Here is a 16,816-nt window from a genome sequence, read left to right as displayed (position 1 = left end):
TGAACTTCAGCTTGCCCTGTGAGTTCCTGTGTTCCTGATATTATTCATGTGTGAAAATTCATGTGCCAGTGCGCATATACGTACGCCAAAGCGCTTGCATGAGCCATTAGTTGCTGGATGAACTTCAGCTTGCCCTGTGAGTTCCTGTGTTCCTGATAGTATTTCATTTCCTGTCCTGACCCGGCTTGACCTGTCTTGTCTGCATCCCTGGCTTTGACCCTTGGTACTTTGACAACAAGGGAATGATTGGAGGTTACAATGGAAAAACAGCTTTGAGGTTTCAGCACTAGGAGTGTGCGGGTCGTTAAAAGGACTTGCATTTCCCATACCGGGAGTCGAACCCGGGCCGCCTGGGTGAAAACCAGGAATCCTAAACGCTAGACCATATGGAAAAACTAGCTGCCTTGTTTTGAGAAAAATAGAGAAAACCAAAGGGAAAAAAAGATGTGCCACCGCCATCAGCTTCCAAGTATGGTGGCCAGCTATGACACACATATCACTTTCACTAATTGGCCTCGTTAGCGCAGCAGGTAGCGCGTCAGTCTCATAATCTGAAGGTCGTGAGTTCGATCCTCACACGGGGCACTACTGTCTAACCATTTTGTGAGCCTTGAGGTCCTTAATCTATGAAAAACACTACTCTTCATCCCTTAGGTCTTGTAGGAAACCATATGGATGGAAAATTGACCGGAAGATCAAGCTTTCAGTGCTCTTTTGCCTTCCACCATATTCCACCCAGCTAAAATCTTTAGCTCTGCATCCAACAGACCTTGCAAGATACAATGTCTACTCATCCTGGAACAACAGAGGCATTTTCCATCTATGTGACATGCTTCCCTTAGTTTCATCACACAGAAAGAACAAAGCACCGAGGAATTCAAAAGGGCTTTTTCAAAGGTGTGGAAAAAAAAGATGATGTCTCTGTCAGAGAATGGTTTGCAGAAGATTGGCACATAGATATTTGCCAATGCAAATGTGCAGAAGAGCGAGAACGGCCGAGAAACTTCATGTGCTAGTACGCATGTGCGTACGCCAAAGCGCACACAATGCGTGACAATTTCTGGTGCCCAGTGGCCTATTTAAAGCTAGCAGCATAAGCCATTAGTTGCTGGATGATCTTCAGCTTCCCCTGTGAGTTCCTGTGATCCTGATATTATTCATGTGTGAAAATTCATGTGCCAGTGCGCATATACGTACGCCAAAGCGCGTGCATGAGCCATTAGTTGCTGGATGAACTTCACCTTGCCCTGTGAGTTCCTGTGTTCCTGATATTATTCATGTGTGAAAATTCATGTGCCAGTGCGCATATACGTACGCCAAAGCGCTTGCATGAGCCATTAGTTGCTGGATGAACTTCAGCTTGCCCTGTGAGTTCCTGTGTTCCTGATAGTATTTCATTTCCTGTCCTGACCCGGCTTGACCTGTCTTGTCTGCATCCCTGGCTTTGACCCTTGGTACTTTGACAACAAGGGAATGATTGGAGGTTACAATGGAAAAACAGCTTTGAGGTTTCAGCACTAGGAGTGTGCGGGTCGTTAAAAGGACTTGCATTTCCCATACCGGGAGTCGAACCCGGGCCGCCTGGGTGAAAACCAGGAATCCTAACCGCTAGACCATATGGAAAAACTAGCTGCTTTGTTTTGAGAAAAATAGAGAAAACCAAAGGGAAAAAAAGATGTGCCACCGCCATCAGCTTCCAAGTATGGTGGCCAGCTATGACACACATATCACTTTCACTAATTGGCCTCGTTAGCGCAGCAGGTAGCGCGTCAGTCTCATAATCTGAAGGTCGTGAGTTCAATCCTCACACGGGGCACTACTCTCTAACCATTTTGTGAGCCTTGGGGTCCTTAATCTATGAAAAACACTACTCTTCATCCCTTAGGTCTTGTAGGAAACCATATGGATGGAAAATTGACCGGAAGATCAAGCTTTCAGTGCTCTTTTGCCTTCCACCATATTCCACCCAGCTAAAATCTTTAGCTCTGCAACCCAAAGACCTTGCAAGATACAATGTCTACTCATCCTGGAACAACAGAGGCATTTTCCATCTATGTGACATGCTTCCCTTAGTTTCATCACACAGAAAGAACAAAGCACTGAGGAATTCAAAAGGGCTTTTTCAAAGGTGTGGAAAAAAAAGATGATGTCTCTGTCAGAGAATGGTTTGCAGAAGATTGGCACATAGATATTTGCCAATGCAAATGTGCAGAAGAGCGAGAACGGCCGAGAAACTTCATGTGCTAGTACGCATGTGCGTACGCCAAAGAGCACACAATGCGTGACAATTTCTGGTGCCCAGTGGCCTATTTAAAGCTAGCAGCATAAGCCATTAGTTGCTGGATGATCTTCAGCTTCCCCTGTGAGTTCCTGTGATCCTGATATTATTCATGTGTGAAAATTCATGTGCCAGTGCGCATATACGTACGGCAAAGCGCGTGCATGAGCCATTAGTTGCTGGATGAACTTCAGCTTGCCCTGTGAGTTCCTGTGTTCCTGATAGTATTTCATTTCCTGTCCTGACCCGGCTTGACCTGTCTTGTCTGCATCCCTGGCTTTGACCCTTGGTACTTTGACAACAAGGGAATGATTGGAGGTTACAATGGAAAAACAGCTTTGAGGTTTCAGCACTAGGAGTGTGCGGGTCGTTAAAAGGACTTGCATTTCCCATACCGGGAGTCGAACACGGGCCGCCTGGGTGAAAACCAGGAATCCTAACCGCTAGACCATATGGAAAAACTAGCTGCCTTGTTTTGAGAAAAATAGAGAAAACCAAAGGGAAAAAAAGATGTGCCACCGCCATCAGCTTCCAAGTATGGTGGCCAGCTATGACACACATATCACTTTCACTAATTGGCCTCGTTAGCGCAGCAGGTAGCGCGTCAGTCTCATAATCTGAAGGTCGTGAGTTCGATCCTCACACGGGGCACTACTCTCTAACCATTTTGTGAGCCTTGGGGTCCTTAATCTATGAAAAACACTACTCTTCATCCCTTAGGTCTTGTAGGAAACCATATGGATGGAAAATTGACCGGAAGATCAAGCTTTCAGTGCTCTTTTGCCTTCCACCATATTCCACCCAGCTAAAATCTTTAGCTCTGCATCCAACAGACCTTGCAAGATACAATGTCTACTCATCCTGGAACAACAGAGGCATTTTCCATCTATGTGACATGCTTCCCTTAGTTTCATCACACAGAAAGAACAAAGCACAGAGGAATTCAAAAGGGCTTTTTCAAAGGTGTGGAAAAAAAAGATGATGTCTCTGTCAGAGAATGGTTTGCAGAAGATTGGCACATAGATATTTGCCAATGCAAATGTGCAGAAGAGCGAGAACGGCCGAGAAACTTCATGTGCTAGTACGCATGTGCGTACGCCAAAGCGCACACAATGCGTGACAATTTCTGGTGCCCAGTGGCCTATTTAAAGCTAGCAGCATAAGCCATTAGTTGCTGGATGATCTTCAGCTTCCCCTGTGAGTTCCTGTGATCCTGATATTATTCATGTGTGAAAATTCATGTGCCAGTGCGCATATACGTACGCCAAAGCGCGTGCATGAGCCATTTGTTGCTGGATGAACTTCAGCTTGCCCTGTGAGTTCCTGTGTTCCTGATATTATTCATGTGTGAAAATTCATGTGCCAGTGCGCATATACGTACGCCAAAGCGCGTGCATGAGCCATTAGTTGCTGGATGAACTTCAGCTTGCCCTGTGAGTTCCTGTGTTCCTGATAGTATTTCATTTCCTGTCCTGACCCGGCTTGACCTGTCTTGTCTGCATCCCTGGCTTTGACCCTTGGTACTTTGACAACAAGGGAATGATTGGAGGTTACAATGGAAAAACAGCTTTGAGGTTTCAGCACTAGGAGTGTGCGGGTCGTTAAAAGGACTTGCATTTCCCATACCGGGAGTCGAACCCGGGCCGCCTGGGTGAAAACCAGGAATCCTAACCGCTAGACCATATGGGAAAAACTGGCTGCCTTGTTTTGAGAAAAATAGAGAAAACCAAAGGGAAAAAAAGATGTGCCACCGCCATCAGCTTCCAAGTATGGTGGCCAGCTATGACACACATATCACTTTCACTAATTGGCCTCGTTAGCACAGCAGGTAGCGCGTCAGTCTCATAATCTGAAGGTCGTGAGTTCGATCCTCACACGGGGCACTACTCTCTAACCATTTTGTGAGCCTTGGGGTCCTTAATCTATGAAAAACACTACTCTTCATCCCTTGGGTCTTGTAGGAAACCATATGGATGGAAAATTGACCGGAAGATCAAGCTTTCAGAGCTCTTTTGCCTTCCACCATATTCCACCCAGCTAAAATCTTTAGCTCTGCATCCAACAGACCTTGCAAGATACAATGTCTACTCATCCTGGAACAACAGAGGCATTTTCCATCTATGTGACATGCTTCCCTTAGTTTCATCACACAGAAAGAACAAAGCACAGAGGAATTCAAAAGGGCTTGTTCAAAGGTGTGGAAAAAAAAGATGATGTCTCTGTCAGAGAATGGTTTGCAGAAGATTGGCACATAGATATTTGCCAATGCAAATGTGCAGAAGAGCGAGAACGGCCGAGAAACTTCATGTGCTAGTACGCATGTGCGTACGCCAAAGCGTACACAATGCGTGACAATTTCTGGTGCCCAGTGGCCTATTTAAAGCTAGCAGCATAAGCCATTAGTTGCTGGATGATCTTCAGCTTCCCCTGTGAGTTCCTGTGATCCTGATATTATTCATGTGTGAAAATTCATGTGCCAGTGCGCATATACGTACGGCAAAGCGCGTGCATGAGCCATTAGTTGCTGGATGAACTTCAGCTTGCCCTGTGAGTTCCTGTGTTCCTGATAGTATTTCATTTCCTGTCCTGACCCGGCTTGACCTGTCTTGTCTGCATCCCTGGCTTTGACCCTTGGTACTTTGACAACAAGGGAATGATTGGAGGTTACAATGGAAAAACAGCTTTGAGGTTTCAGCACTAGGAGTGTGCGGGTCGTTAAAAGGACTTGCATTTCCCATACCGGGAGTCGAACCCGGGCCGCCTGGGTGAAAACCAAGAATCCTAAACGCTAGACCATATTGAAAAACTAGCTGCCTTGGTTTGAGAAAAATAGAGAAAACCAAAGGGAAAAAAAGATGTGCCACCGCCATCAGCTTCCAAGTATGGTGGCCAGCTATGACACACATATCACTTTCACTATTTGGCCTCGTTAGCGCAGCAGGTAGCGCGTCAGTCTCATAATCTGAAGGTCGTGAGTTCGATCCTCACACGGGGCACTACTCTCTAACCATTTTGTGAGCCTTGGGGTCCTTAATCTATGAAAAACACTACTCTTCATCCCTTAGGTCTTGTAGGAAACCATATGGATGGAAAATTGACCGGAAGATCAAGCTTTCAGTGCTCTTTTGCCTTCCACCATATTCCACCCAGCTAAAATCTTTAGCTCTGCATCCAACAGACCTTGCAAGATACAATGTCTACTCATCCTGGAACAACAGAGGCATTTTCCATCTATGTGACATGCTTCCCTTAGTTTCATCACACAGAAAGAACAAAGCACCGAGGAATTCAAAAGGGCTTGTTCAAAGGTGTGGAAAAAAAAGATGATGTCTCTGTCAGAGAATGGTTTGCAGAAGATTGGCACATAGATATTTGCCAATGCAAATGTGCAGAAGAGCGAGAACGGCCGAGAAACTTCATGTGCTAGTACGCATGTGCGTACGCCAAAGCGTACACAATGCGTGACAATTTCTGGTGCCCAGTGGCCTATTTAAAGCTAGCAGCATAAGCCATTAGTTGCTGGATGATCTTCAGCTTCCCCTGTGAGTTCCTGTGATCCTGATATTATTCATGTGTGAAAATTCACGTGCCAGTGCGCATATACGTACGCCAAAGCGTGTGCATGAGCCATTAGTTGCTGGATGAACTTCAGCTTGCCCTGTGAGTTCCTGTGTTCCTGATAGTATTTCATTTCCTGTCCTGACCCAGCTTGACCTGTCTTGTCTGCATCCCTGGCTTTGACCCTTGGTACTTTGACAACAAGGGAATGATTGGAGGTTACAATGGAAAAACAGCTTTGAGGTTTCAGCACTAGGAGTGTGCGGGTCGTTAAAAGGACTTGCATTTCCCATACCGGGAGTCGAACCCGGGCCGCCTGGGTGAAAACCAGGAATCCTAACCGCTAGACCATATGGGAAAAACTGGCTGCCTTGTTTTGAGAAAAATAGAGAAAACCAAAGGGAAAAAAAGATGTGCCACCGCCATCAGCTTCCAAGTATGGTGGCCAGCTATGACACACATATCACTTTCACTAATTGGCCTCGTTAGCACAGCAGGTAGCGCGTCAGTCTCATAATCTGAAGGTCGTGAGTTCGATCCTCACACGGGGCACTACTCTCTAACCATTTTGTGAGCCTTGGGGTCCTTAATCTATGAAAAACACTACTCTTCATCCCTTGGGTCTTGTAGGAAACCATATGGATGGAAAATTGACCGGAAGATCAAGCTTTCAGAGCTCTTTTGCCTTCCACCATATTCCACCCAGCTAAAATCTTTAGCTCTGCATCCAACAGACCTTGCAAGATACAATGTCTACTCATCCTGGAACAACAGAGGCATTTTCCATCTATGTGACATGCTTCCCTTAGTTTCATCACACAGAAAGAACAAAGCACAGAGGAATTCAAAAGGGCTTGTTCAAAGGTGTGGAAAAAAAAGATGATGTCTCTGTCAGAGAATGGTTTGCAGAAGATTGGCACATAGATATTTGCCAATGCAAATGTGCAGAAGAGCGAGAACGGCCGAGAAACTTCATGTGCTAGTACGCATGTGCGTACGCCAAAGCGTACACAATGCGTGACAATTTCTGGTGCCCAGTGGCCTATTTAAAGCTAGCAGCATAAGCCATTAGTTGCTGGATGATCTTCAGCTTCCCCTGTGAGTTCCTGTGATCCTGATATTATTCATGTGTGAAAATTCATGTGCCAGTGCGCATATACGTACGGCAAAGCGCGTGCATGAGCCATTAGTTGCTGGATGAACTTCAGCTTGCCCTGTGAGTTCCTGTGTTCCTGATAGTATTTCATTTCCTGTCCTGACCCGGCTTGACCTGTCTTGTCTGCATCCCTGGCTTTGACCCTTGGTACTTTGACAACAAGGGAATGATTGGAGGTTACAATGGAAAAACAGCTTTGAGGTTTCAGCACTAGGAGTGTGCGGGTCGTTAAAAGGACTTGCATTTCCCATACCGGGAGTCGAACCCGGGCCGCCTGGGTGAAAACCAGGAATCCTAAACGCTAGACCATATTGAAAAACTAGCTGCCTTGGTTTGAGAAAAATAGAGAAAACCAAAGGGAAAAAAAGATGTGCCACCGCCATCAGCTTCCAAGTATGGTGGCCAGCTATGACACACATATCACTTTCACTATTTGGCCTCGTTAGCGCAGCAGGTAGCGCGTCAGTCTCATAATCTGAAGGTCGTGAGTTCGATCCTCACACGGGGCACTACTCTCTAACCATTTTGTGAGCCTTGGGGTCCTTAATCTATGAAAAACACTACTCTTCATCCCTTAGGTCTTGTAGGAAACCATATGGATGGAAAATTGACCGGAAGATCAAGCTTTCAGTGCTCTTTTGCCTTCCACCATATTCCACCCAGCTAAAATCTTTAGCTCTGCATCCAACAGACCTTGCAAGATACAATGTCTACTCATCCTGGAACAACAGAGGCATTTTCCATCTATGTGACATGCTTCCCTTAGTTTCATCACACAGAAAGAACAAAGCACCGAGGAATTCAAAAGGGCTTGTTCAAAGGTGTGGAAAAAAAAGATGATGTCTCTGTCAGAGAATGGTTTGCAGAAGATTGGCACATAGATATTTGCCAATGCAAATGTGCAGAAGAGCGAGAACGGCCGAGAAACTTCATGTGCTAGTACGCATGTGCGTACGCCAAAGCGTACACAATGCGTGACAATTTCTGGTGCCCAGTGGCCTATTTAAAGCTAGCAGCATAAGCCATTAGTTGCTGGATGATCTTCAGCTTCCCCTGTGAGTTCCTGTGATCCTGATATTATTCATGTGTGAAAATTCACGTGCCAGTGCGCATATACGTACGCCAAAGCGTGTGCATGAGCCATTAGTTGCTGGATGAACTTCAGCTTGCCCTGTGAGTTCCTGTGTTCCTGATAGTATTTCATTTCCTGTCCTGACCCAGCTTGACCTGTCTTGTCTGCATCCCTGGCTTTGACCCTTGGTACTTTGACAACAAGGGAATGATTGGAGGTTACAATGGAAAAACAGCTTTGAGGTTTCAGCACTAGGAGTGTGCGGGTCGTTAAAAGGACTTGCATTTCCCATACCGGGAGTCGAACCCGGGTCGCCTGTGTGAAAACCAGGAATCCTAACCGCTAGACCATATGGGAAAACTGGCTGCCTTGTTTTGAGAAAAATAGAGAAAAATAGAGAAAACCAAAGGGAAAAAAAGATGTGCCACCGCCATCAGCTTCCAAGTATGGTGGCCAGCTATGACACACATATCACTTTCACTAATTGGCCTCGTTAGCACAGCAGGTAGCGCGTCAGTCTCATAATCTGAAGGTCGTGAGTTCGATCCTCACACGGGGCACTACTCTCTAACCATTTTGTGAGCCTTGGGGTCCTTAATCTATGAAAAACACTACTCTTCATCCCTTAGGTCTTGTAGGAAACCATATGGATGGAAAATTGACCGGAAGATCAAGCTTTCAGTGCTCTTTTGCCTTCCACCATATTCCACCCAGCTAAAATCTTTAGCTCTGCATCCAACAGACCTTGCAAGATACAATGTCTACTCATCCTGGAACAACAGAGGCATTTTCCATCTATGTGACATGCTTCCCTTAGTTTCATCACACAGAAAGAACAAAGCACAGAGGAATTCAAAAGGGCTTTTTCAAAGGTGTGGAAAAAAAAGATGATGTCTCTGTCAGAGAATGGTTTGCAGAAGATTGGCACATAGATATTTGCCAATGCAAATGTGCAGAAGAGCGAGAACGGCCGAGAAACTTCATGTGCTAGTACGCATGTGCGTACGCCAAAGCGTACACAATGCGTGACAATTTCTGGTGCCCAGTGGCCTATTTAAAGCTAGCAGCATAAGCCATTAGTTGCTGGATGATCTTCAGCTTCCCCTGTGAGTTCCTGTGATCCTGATATTATTCATGTGTGAAAATTCATGTGCCAGTGCGCATATACGTACGGCAAAGCGCGTGCATGAGCCATTAGTTGCTGGATGAACTTCAGCTTGCCCTGTGAGTTCCTGTGTTCCTGATAGTATTTCATTTCCTGTCCTGACCCGGCTTGACCTGTCTTGTCTGCATCCCTGGCTTTGACCCTTGGTACTTTGACAACAAGGGAATGATTGGAGGTTACAATGGAAAAACAGCTTTGAGGTTTCAGCACTAGGAGTGTGCGGGTCGTTAAAAAGACTTGCATTTCCCATACCGGGAGTCGAACCCGGGCCGCCTGGGTGAAAACCAGGAATCCTAAACGCTAGACCATATGGAAAAACTAGCTGCCTTGTTTTGAGAAAAATAGAGAAAACCAAAGGGAAAAAAAGATGTGCCACCGCCATCAGCTTCCAAGTATGGTGGCCAGCTATGACACACATATCACTTTCACTAATTGGCCTCGTTAGCGCAGCGGGTAGCGCGTCAGTCTCATAATCTGAAGGTCGTGAGTTCGATCCTCACACGGGGCACTACTCTCTAACCATTTTGTGAGCCTTGGGGTCCTTAATCTATGAAAAACACTACTCTTCATCCCTTAGGTCTTGTAGGAAACCATATGGATGGAAAATTGACCGGAAGATCAAGCTTTCAGTGCTCTTTTGCCTTCCACCATATTCCACCCAGCTAAAATCTTTAGCTCTGCATCCAACAGACCTTGCAAGATACAATGTCTACTCATCCTGGAACAACAGAGGCATTTTCCATCTATGTGACATGCTTCCCTTAGTTTCATCACACAGAAAGAACAAAGCACCAAGGAATTCAAAAGGGCTTGTTCAAAGGTGTGGAAAAAAAAGATGATGTCTCTGTCAGAGAATGGTTTGCAGAAGATTGGCACATAGATATTTGCCAATACAAATGTGCAGAAGAGCGAGAACGGCCGAGAAACTTCATGTGCTAGTACGCATGTGCGTACGCCAAAGCGTACACAATGCGTGACAATTTCTGGTGCCCAGTGGCCTATTTAAAGCTAGCAGCATAAGCCATTAGTTGCTGGATGATCTTCAGCTTCCCCTGTGAGTTCCTGTGATCCTGATATTATTCATGTGTGAAAATTCATGTGCCAGTGCGCATATACGTACGCCAAAGCGCGTGCATGAGCCATTAGTTGCTGGATGAACTTCAGCTTGCCCTGTGAGTTCCTGTGTTCCTGATAGTATTTCATTTCCTGTCCTGACCCGGCTTGACCTGTCTTGTCTGCATCCCTGGCTTTGACCCTTGGTACTTTGACAACAAGGGAATGATTGGAGGTTACAATGGAAAAACAGCTTTGAGGTTTCAGCACTAGGAGTGTGCGGGTCGTTAAAAGGACTTGCATTTCCCATACCGGGAGTCGAACCCGGGCCGCCTCTTTGAAAACCAGGAATCCTAAACGCTAGACCATATGGGAAAACTAGCTGCCTTGTTTTGAGAAAAATAGAGAAAACCAAAGGGAAAAAAGATGTGCCACCGCCATCAGCTTCCAAGTATGGTGGCCAGCTATGACACACATATCACTTTCACTAATTGGCCTTGTTAGGGCAGCAGGTAGCGCGTCAGTCTCATAATCTGAAGGTCGTGAGTTCGATCCTCACACGGGGCACTACTCTCTAACCATTTTGTGAGCCTTGGGGTCCTTAATCTATGAAAAACACTACTCTTCATCCCTTAGGTCTTGTAGGAAACCATATGGATGGAAAATTGACCGGAAGATCAAGCTTTCAGTGCTCTTTTGCCTTCCACCATATTCCACCCAGCTAAAATCTTTAGCTCTGCATCCAACAGACCTTGCAAGATACAATGTCTACTCATCCTGGAACAACAGAGGCATTTTCCATCTATGTGACATGCTTCCCTTAGTTTCATCACACAGAAAGAACAAAGCACCAAGGAATTCAAAAGGGCTTGTTCAAAGGTGTGGAAAAAAAAGATGATGTCTCTGTCAGAGAATGGTTTGCAGAAGATTGGCACATAGATATTTGCCAATGCAAATGTGCAGAAGAGCGAGAACGGCCGAGAAACTTCATGTGCTAGTACGCATGTGCGTACGCCAAAGCGTACACAATGCGTGACAATTTCTGGTGCCCAGTGGCCTATTTAAAGCTAGCAGCATAAGCCATTAGTTGCTGGATGATCTTCAGCTTCCCCTGTGAGTTCCTGTGATCCTGATATTATTCATGTGTGAAAATTCATGTGCCAGTGCGCATATACGTACGCCAAAGCGCGTGCATGAGCCATTAGTTGCTGGATGAACTTCAGCTTGCCCTGTGAGTCCCTGTGTTCCTGATAGTATTTCATTTCCTGTCCTGACCCGGCTTGACCTGTCTTGTCTGCATCCCTGGCTTTGACCCTTTTTACTTTGACAACAAGGGAATGATTGGAGGTTACAATGGAAAAACAGCTTTGAGGTTTCAGCACTAGGAGTGTGCGGGTCGTTAAAAGGACTTGCATTTCCCATACCGGGAGTCAAACCAGGGCCGCCTGGGTGAAAACCAGGAATCCTAACCGCTAGACCATATGGGAAAACTAGCTGCCTTGTTTTGAGAAAAATAGAGAAAACCAAAGGGAAAAAAAAATGTGCCACCGCCATCAGCTTCCAAGTATGGTGGCCAGCTATGACACACATATCACTTTCACTAATTGGCCTCGTTAGCGCAGCAGGTAGCGCGTCAGTCTCATAATCTGAAGGTCGTGAGTTCGATCCTCACACGGGGCACTACTCTCTAACCATTTTGTGAGCCTTGGGGTCCTTAATCTATGAAAAACACTACTCTTCATCCCTTGGGTCTTGTAGGAAACCATATGGATGGAAAATTGACCGGAAGATCAAGCTTTCAGTGCTCTTTTGCCTTCCACCATATTCCACCCAGCTAAAATCTTTAGCTCTGCATCCAACAGACCTTGCAAGATACAATGTCTACTCATCCTGGAACAACAGAGGCATTTTCCATCTATGTGACATGCTTCCCTTAGTTTCATCACACAGAAAGAACAAAGCACCGAGGAATTCAAAAGGGCTTGTTCAAAGGTGTGGAAAAAAAAGATGATGTCTCTGTCAGAGAATGGTTTGCAGAAGATTGGCACATAGATATTTGCCAATGCAAATGTGCAGAAGAGCGAGAACGGCCGAGAAACTTCATGTGCTAGTACGCATGTGCGTACGCCAAAGCGTACACAATGCGTGACAATTTCTGGTGCCCAGTGGCCTATTTAAAGCTAGCAGCATAAGCCATTAGTTGCTGGATGATCTTCAGCTTCCCCTGTGAGTTCCTGTGATCCTGATATTATTCATGTGTGAAAATTCATGTGCCAGTGCGCATATACGTACGCCAAAGCGCGTGCATGAGCCATTAGTTGCTGGATGAACTTCAGCTTGCCCTGTGAGTTCCTGTGTTCCTGATAGTATTTCATTTCCTGTCCTGACCCGGCTTGACCTGTCTTGTCTGCATCCCTGGCTTTGACCCTTGGTACTTTGACAACAAGGGAATGATTGGAGGTTACAATGGAAAAACAGCTTTGAGGTTTCAGCACTAGGAGTGTGCGGGTCGTTAAAAGGACTTGCATTTCCCATACCGGGAGTCGAACCTGGGCCGCCTGGGTGAAAACCAGGAATCCTAAACGCTAGACCATATGGGAAAACTAGCTGCCTTGTTTTGAGAAAAATAGAGAAAACCAAAGGGAAAAAAGATGTGCCACCGCCATCAGCTTCCAAGTATGGTGGCCAGCTATGACACACATATCACCTTCACTAATTGGCCTTGTTAGCGCAGCAGGTAGCGCGTCAGTCTCATAATCTGAAGGTCGTGAGTTCGATCCTCACACGGGGCACTACTCTCTAACCATTTTGTGAGCCTTGGGGTCCTTAATCTATGAAAAACACTACTCTTCATCCCTTAGGTCTTGTAGGAAACCATATGGATGGAAAATTGACCGGAAGATCAAGCTTTCAGTGCTCTTTTGCCTTCCACCATATTCCACCCAGCTAAAATCTTTAGCTCTGCATCCAACAGACCTTGCAAGATACAATGTCTACTCATCCTGGAACAACAGAGGCATTTTCCATCTATGTGACATGCTTCCCTTAGTTTCATCACACAGAAAGAACAAAGCACCAAGGAATTCAAAAGGGCTTGTTCAAAGGTGTGGAAAAAAAAGATGATGTCTCTGTCAGAGAATGGTTTGCAGAAGATTGGCACATAGATATTTGCCAATGCAAATGTGCAGAAGAGCGAGAACGGCCGAGAAACTTCATGTGCTGGTACGCATGTGCGTACGCCAAAGCGTACACAATGCGTGACAATTTCTGGTGCCCAGTGGCCTATTTAAAGCTAGCAGCATAAGCCATTAGTTGCTGGATGATCTTCAGCTTCCCCTGTGAGTTCCTGTGATCCTGATATTATTCATGTGTGAAAATTCATGTGCCAGTGCGCATATACGTACGCCAAAGCGCGTGCATGAGCCATTAGTTGCTGGATGAACTTCAGCTTGCCCTGTGAGTTCCTGTGTTCCTGATAGTATTTCATTTCCTGTCCTGACCCGGCTTGACCTGTCTTGTCTGCATCCCTGGCTTTGACCCTTGGTACTTTGACAACAAGGGAATGATTGGAGGTTACAATGGAAAAACAGCTTTGAGGTTTCAGCACTAGGAGTGTGCGGGTCGTTAAAAGGACTTGCATTTCCCATACCGGGAGTCGAACCCGGGCCGCCTGGGTGAAAACCAGGAATCCTAACCGCTAGACCATATGGGAAAACTAGCTGCCTTGTTTTGAGAAAAATAGAGAAAACCAAAGGGAAAAAAAAATGTGCCACCGCCATCAGCTTCCAAGTATGGTGGCCAGCTATGACACACATATCACTTTCACTAATTGGTCTCGTTAGCGCGGCAGGTAGCGCGTCAGTCTCATAATCTGAAGGTCGTGAGTTCGATCCTCACACGGGGCACTACTCTCTAACCATTTTGTGAGCCTTGGGGTCCTTAATCTATGAAAAACACTACTCTTCATCCCTTGGGTCTTGTAGGAAACCATATGGATGGAAAATTGACCGGAAGATCAAGCTTTCAGTGCTCTTTTGCCTTCCACCATATTCCACCCAGCTAAAATCTTTAGCTCTGCATCCAACAGACCTTGCAAGATACAATGTCTACTCATCCTGGAACAACAGAGGCATTTTCCATCTATGTGACATGCTTCCCTTAGTTTCATCACACAGAAAGAACAAAGCACCGAGGAATTCAAAAGGGCTTGTTCAAAGGTGTGGAAAAAAAAGATGATGTCTCTGTCAGAGAATGGTTTGCAGAAGATTGGCACATAGATATTTGCCAATGCAAATGTGCAGAAGAGCGAGAACGGCCGAGAAACTTCATGTGCTAGTACGCATGTGCGTACGCCAAAGCGTACACAATGCGTGACAATTTCTGGTGCCCAGTGGCCTATTTAAAGCTAGCAGCATAAGCCATTAGTTGCTGGATGATCTTCAGCTTCCCCTGTGAGTTCCTGTGATCCTGATATTATTCATGTGTGAAAATTCATGTGCCAGTGCGCATATACGTACGCCAAAGCGCGTGCATGAGCCATTAGTTGCTGGATGAACTTCAGCTTACCCTGTGAGTTCCTGTGTTCCTGATAGTATTTCATTTCCTGTCCTGACCCGGCTTGACCTGTCTTGTCTGCATCCCTGGCTTTGACCCTTGGTACTTTGACAACAAGGGAATGATTGGAGGTTACAATGGAAAAACAGCTTTGAGGTTTCAGCACTAGGAGTGTGCGGGTCGTTAAAAGGACTTGCATTTCCCATACCGGGAGTCGAACCCGGGCCGCCTGGGTGAAAACCAGGAATCCTAACCGCTAGACCATATGGGAAAACTAGCTGTCTTGTTTTGAGAAAAATAGAGAAAACCAAAGGGAAAAAAAGATGTGCCACCGCCATCAGCTTCCAAGTATGGTGGCCAGCTATGACACACATATCACTTTCACTAATTGGCCTCGTTAGCGCAGCAGGTAGCGCGTCAGTCTCATAATCTGAAGGTCGTGAGTTCGATCCTCACACGGGGCACTACTCTCTAACCGTTTTGTGAGCCTTGGGGTCCTTAATCTATGAAAAACACTACTCTTCATCCCTTAGGTCTTGTAGGAAACCATATGGATGGAAAATTGACCGCAAGATCAAGCTTTCAGTGCTCTTTTGCCTTCCACCATATTCCACCCAGCTAAAATCTTTAGCTCTGCATCCAACAGACCTTGCAAGATACAATGTCTACTCATCCTGGAACAACAGAGGCATATTCCATCTATGTGACATGCTTCCCTTAGTTTCATCACACAGAAAGAACAAAGCACCGAGGAATTCAAAAGGGCTTTTTCAAAGTTGTGGAAAAAAAAGATGATGTCTCTGTCAGAGAATGGTTTGCAGAAGATTGGCACATAGATATTTGCCAATGCAAATGTGCAGAAGAGCGAGAACGGCCGAGAAACTTCATGTGCTAGTACGCATGTGCGTACGCCAAAGCGCACACAATGCGTGACAATTTCTGGTGCCCAGTGGCCTATTTAAAGCTAGCAGCATAAGCCATTGGTTGCTGGATGATCTTCAGCTTCCCCTGTGAGTTCCTGTGATCCTGATATTATTCATGTGTGAAAATTCATGTGCCAGTGCACATATACGTACGCCAAAAGCGCATGCATGAGCCATTAGTTGCTGGATGAACTTCAGCTTGCCCTGTGAGTTCCTGTGTTCCTGATAGTATTTCATTTCCTGTCCTGACCCGGCTTGACCTGTCTTGTCTGCATCCCTGGCTTTGACCCTTGGTACTTTGACAACAAGGGAATGATTGGAGGTTACAATGGAAAAACAGCTTTGAGGTTTCAGCACTAGGAGTGTGCGGGTCGTTAAAAGGACTTGCATTTCCCATACCGGGAGTCAAACCCGGGCCGCCTGGGTGAAAACCAGGAATCCTAACCGCTGGACCATATGGGAAAACTAGCTGCCTTGTTTTGAGAAAAATAGAGAAAACCAAAGGGAAAAAAAGATGTGCCACCGCCATCAGCTTCCAAGTATGGTGGCCAGCTATGACACACATATCACTTTCACTAATTGGCCTCGTTAGCGCAGCAGGTAGCGCGTCAGTCTCATAATCTGAAGGTCGTGAGTTCGATCCTCACACGGGGCACTACTCTCTAACCATTTTGTGAGCCTTGGGGTCCTTAATCTATGAAAAACACTACTCTTCATCCCTTAGGTCTTGTAGGAAACCATATAGATGGAAAATTGACCGGAAGATCAAGCTTTCAATGCTCTTTTGCCTTCCACCATATTCCACCCAGCTAAAATCTTTAGCTCTGCATCCAACAGACCTTGCAAGATACAATGTCTACTCATCCTGGAACAACAGAGGCATTTTCCATCTATGTGACATGCTTCCCTTAGTTTCATCACACAGAAAGAACAAAGCACCGAGGAATTCAAAAGGGCTTTTTCAAAGGTGTGGAAAAAAAAGATGATGTCTCTGTCAGAGAATGGTTTGCAGAAGATTGGCACATAGATATTTGCCAATGCAAATGTGCAGAAGAGC

At 45.7% G+C, this 16,816-nt stretch overlaps 12 non-coding genes across 12 annotated transcripts; 8 read left to right on the top strand and 4 right to left on the bottom strand.

The window, feature by feature from the left end:
- Window positions 1–512: 512 nt before the first annotated feature.
- Window positions 513–585, top strand: TRNAM-CAU (transfer RNA methionine (anticodon CAU)). Its single transcript has one exon. It is a non-coding gene; the product is annotated as a tRNA-Met (tRNA).
- Window positions 586–2,856: 2,271 nt separating this feature from the next.
- On the top strand, window positions 2,857–2,929 carry TRNAM-CAU (transfer RNA methionine (anticodon CAU)). Its single transcript has one exon. It is a non-coding gene; the product is annotated as a tRNA-Met (tRNA).
- Window positions 2,930–3,895: 966 nt separating this feature from the next.
- Window positions 3,896–3,967, bottom strand: TRNAE-UUC (transfer RNA glutamic acid (anticodon UUC)). The gene has a single exon. It is a non-coding gene; the product is annotated as a tRNA-Glu (tRNA).
- A 1,234-nt stretch (window positions 3,968–5,201) lies between these two features.
- TRNAM-CAU (transfer RNA methionine (anticodon CAU)) lies at window positions 5,202–5,274 on the top strand. Its single transcript has one exon. It is a non-coding gene; the product is annotated as a tRNA-Met (tRNA).
- An 848-nt stretch (window positions 5,275–6,122) lies between these two features.
- TRNAE-UUC (transfer RNA glutamic acid (anticodon UUC)) lies at window positions 6,123–6,194 on the bottom strand. The gene has a single exon. It is a non-coding gene; the product is annotated as a tRNA-Glu (tRNA).
- A 1,234-nt stretch (window positions 6,195–7,428) lies between these two features.
- On the top strand, window positions 7,429–7,501 carry TRNAM-CAU (transfer RNA methionine (anticodon CAU)). Its single transcript has one exon. It is a non-coding gene; the product is annotated as a tRNA-Met (tRNA).
- A 2,163-nt stretch (window positions 7,502–9,664) lies between these two features.
- TRNAM-CAU (transfer RNA methionine (anticodon CAU)) lies at window positions 9,665–9,737 on the top strand. The gene has a single exon. It is a non-coding gene; the product is annotated as a tRNA-Met (tRNA).
- Window positions 9,738–11,889: 2,152 nt separating this feature from the next.
- TRNAM-CAU (transfer RNA methionine (anticodon CAU)) lies at window positions 11,890–11,962 on the top strand. The gene has a single exon. It is a non-coding gene; the product is annotated as a tRNA-Met (tRNA).
- A 1,960-nt stretch (window positions 11,963–13,922) lies between these two features.
- TRNAE-UUC (transfer RNA glutamic acid (anticodon UUC)) lies at window positions 13,923–13,994 on the bottom strand. The gene has a single exon. It is a non-coding gene; the product is annotated as a tRNA-Glu (tRNA).
- Window positions 13,995–15,035: 1,041 nt separating this feature from the next.
- On the bottom strand, window positions 15,036–15,107 carry TRNAE-UUC (transfer RNA glutamic acid (anticodon UUC)). The gene has a single exon. It is a non-coding gene; the product is annotated as a tRNA-Glu (tRNA).
- A 120-nt stretch (window positions 15,108–15,227) lies between these two features.
- Window positions 15,228–15,300, top strand: TRNAM-CAU (transfer RNA methionine (anticodon CAU)). The gene has a single exon. It is a non-coding gene; the product is annotated as a tRNA-Met (tRNA).
- A 1,041-nt stretch (window positions 15,301–16,341) lies between these two features.
- Window positions 16,342–16,414, top strand: TRNAM-CAU (transfer RNA methionine (anticodon CAU)). The gene has a single exon. It is a non-coding gene; the product is annotated as a tRNA-Met (tRNA).
- Window positions 16,415–16,816: the final 402 nt, after the last annotated feature.

The sequence above is a fragment of the Lithobates pipiens genome, unplaced genomic scaffold (genome assembly GCF_037356315.1).
Source record: "Lithobates pipiens isolate NorthernLeopardFrog02 unplaced genomic scaffold, aLitPip1_a1.2 Scaffold_8, whole genome shotgun sequence".
Classification (NCBI taxonomy): domain Eukaryota; kingdom Metazoa; phylum Chordata; class Amphibia; order Anura; family Ranidae; genus Lithobates; species Lithobates pipiens.
The sequence above is the reverse complement of the archived record's forward strand: the minus strand, read 5'-3'. Positions and strand labels throughout refer to the sequence as shown.